Here is a 3,371-nt window from a genome sequence, read left to right as displayed (position 1 = left end):
TGCCATGTGTGCACAGTTTTGCCACTAACTTTTGAAATCTTACTGTAATATTACTAAAATACATAAAATTATCGTCATATTTTCTCCATTCCAGGATGCCTTCGACCATATGATGTGCACTCATCCAAAAAGAAAAAAAAAAGAACTTTCAAGAGGGGTATTCTAAGAGTGGCCTCTATTTCAGAAACATTAACATGTTAGTAATGAAAACAAAAGATGTAGTAGATCAGAGCAATAGTTACATGTTGTGTTATATAGTGACGAAGTCCCCAAGAAGGCGTGACACAATTCCAGCTCCTGAAGCTTTGGCATCGTCTTCTCTCTGAGAGCTGTGGGCTGCTGGCTGGCACCTGAAAGCCGCTCCAGGAAGTGATGGCTGATGTCACAGGTGGCTTTGTTGACATGCTTGCAGCCTGCCAGGGCTATCCCCTGCCATGGTATTTCTTTCAAGTGTCAAAGGGCAATGAGGAAGGAAAAGGACATTCCACCCAAGCACGATCTGACAGTGACCCAGAGAGGACTCCAGGACTGAGTGGCTTTCAGAGTCCCCCCGGCCACCTCAAAATCCTCAGTTGTACTGGTTAGGCCTTGCTGTGGTTAATTTGGTCATCTATCATTTATGTATCTTGAAATGCAGAAGCCATGTGACTGGATTTCACGAGTGGGTAGTCAGGGGACAGAAAGTGTTTTTCTTTGGAGTGAGGACAGCTGGGCCACTCTGTGGCCCTTTCCTTCCAGTCTCCTACTCATGCTGGCTCGCCTGAGGGCGAGACCCCTGCCTTTGCCTGGGTTTTCTGTACAAAGCCTTCAGTAAATGCCAGTAGGGGGCAGAGTTCTCATTTTCTCTGTGAAATCCCTTTCTTGAGTTTCAAAGCTATATCGCAGGGCAGAGATGATCTGTCACCTATGTTGAAGGGACTCTCTGCTCCCCAGATCTGACAAGTACACCTATCAACTCAGCTTTCNGTACTGGTTAGGCCTTGCTGTGGTTAATTTGGTCATCTATCATTTATGTATCTTGAAATGCGGAAGCCATGTGACTGGCTTTCACGAGTGGGTAGTCAGGGGACAGAAAGTGTTTTTCTTTGGAGTGAGGAAAGCTGGGCCACTCTGTGGCCCTTTCCTTCCAGTCTCCTACTCATGCTGGCTCACTGAGGGCGAGACCCCTGTCTTTGCCTGGGTTTTCTGTACAAAGCCTTCAGTAAATGCCAGTAGGGGGCAGAATTCTCATTTTCTCTGTGAAACCCCTTTCTTGAGTTTCAAAGCTATATCGCAGGGCAGAGACGATCTGTCAACTATATCGCAGGGCAGAGATGATCTGTCACCTATGTTGAAGGGACTCTCTGCTCCCCAGATCTGACAAGTACACCTATCAACTCAGCTTTCCAGGAACTTTTCCTATCCTTGAAAAAAATATTTTCCTTTTCTTTTAATTTGCATGCAGATTTGGATATGACCACATGCTGGCACCAGCAGCAGATGGGGCCAGGTGAAGGGGACCCTCAGGAAGACCTTCTGTCATCCTGGAGCAGGCTGGGCAGAGAAGAGAGTGGGTGTGGGATCCAGGTGTGGCCACACTCACACTGTACGTCTTTACAAAATGGCGATGCGGTATCTGTGCTGAAGTTAAAGCAAAGGAAAAATATGTTGCTTTTGAACAGACAGCAGCCATGGTCATTTCTGTGATTTTTACTCAAGGCTTCAGTTTAGGGTGCATCCAACAGACAGCCACCCCTCCGCCCCCCACAGCCCCTGCCAGCAATCTGCAGTCCAGTAAACTTGGGGCACCCTTGCTCTCCACCACCTGACATCGGCTCCCTCCTCTGCAGAGAAGCTTCTCTTCCTGTTCCCCTGGCAACTCTGCATCGTCCCTAAAGAGGCAGGCCAGGGAATCCCTCCTCCAGCAATTCCCAGGTGGAGGAACCACCCCTCCCCTGGCCTCCTCCACACTAGTGCCTGAGCAGACGTGCCCCGAGCTGGCTCACACACAAGCTCTCGAGAGCTAACTGTGAGATTTTCTGGAATGCTAGTAACAGTCTCATTATCAGAAATTAAATTTTATCAGTGTATAATTAAATAAAATGCATTAAAACCAAAGGTATTAAGTACTCAGCATCGATCAGTTCCTACTCGCTTCACTGTTGTCTCCGCCCTTGGGGTGCTGATGTCTGTCGTATCGGTGGCTGGAGACGCCCACAGTGGGGCTGCCCCACGCTCTTCCTGACTCCACGTTCAGCTCTCATTTCAGCAGCTGGACAATGGTCATGGAAATGGGCAAATGCTACAAACCAGGCACACTTTATTATTATTTTATCAGTTGTCTACATCAGGGACCAGCCGACATTTTCCATGAATAGCCAGGCAGTAGGTATTTTAGGCGTGTGGGCCATATGGGCTCTGTTGTATGGCTCAGCTTAGCACGAGCAACATAGAACTGAATCAACTTGGCTGTGTTCCAGTGCAATTTCATATATGGACACTGGACTTTGAATTTCACATAATTTTGATAGGTTACAAAATATTATTCTCCTTTTGATTTTTTAAAAACCCTTTAAAAATGCAAAAACTGTTCTTACATTAAAGGCTGTACCAAAACAAGCACTGGGGTTTTGCCAACCCCTAACAAAGTAATGGGAAAAACCTTAATAATGCAGATCGAGCTTACAAGTGAGTTGTGTCTGTGGCCATGTGCTGTAGTTTGAATGTCCCCCAAGCTCATGTGAAACTTAATCTCCAATATGGTAATTGAAAGTTGGGGCTCTTGAGAGGTGATTGGATCATGAGGACTCTGCCCTCATGAATGGACTAATCCACTCATGGAATAATGGGCTAATGGTTTCATGGGTTATCAGGGAGTAGTTCTGGTGGCCTTATGAGGAGAGTGAGTGAGGACATTAACTCTCTTGCTCATGGCATTCTCACCATGTGACAACCTGCATTGACACAGGATTCTGTATAGTCACCACCAAGAAGGCCCTTTCCAGGAGTATTCCCTGGAACTTGGACTTCCCAGCCTCCAAAACTGTAAGAAATAAATTCCATTTTCTTTATAAATTACCCAGTTTCCATTATTCTGTTATAAGCAATAGAAAACTGACTTATATACCATCACAATGTCAATAGCATAAAATTTAAGGAAACATTCTCCTGGTGGTCATATACTTTATCCAGTTCAGCAAAGAAGTCTCTCACGTCATTAAAGAAAGGGTGTGAAACTCCAACATTCACTGCTTCCCTTGCACTGGACTCATCCCATTAGAAAACACCCACGGACATTCATGTGAGAACAGCAGTTGCTCATCAGTACAATCACACAGCAGCTATGGATTCGAGAGTTCAGCACAAATTAACAAAAGCATCTGTGACTATCA

The sequence above is a fragment of the Galeopterus variegatus genome, unplaced genomic scaffold, assembly GCF_000696425.1.
Source record: "Galeopterus variegatus unplaced genomic scaffold, G_variegatus-3.0.2 Scaffold44, whole genome shotgun sequence".
Classification (NCBI taxonomy): domain Eukaryota; kingdom Metazoa; phylum Chordata; class Mammalia; order Dermoptera; family Cynocephalidae; genus Galeopterus; species Galeopterus variegatus.
Note: the sequence above shows the minus strand (reverse complement) of the source record.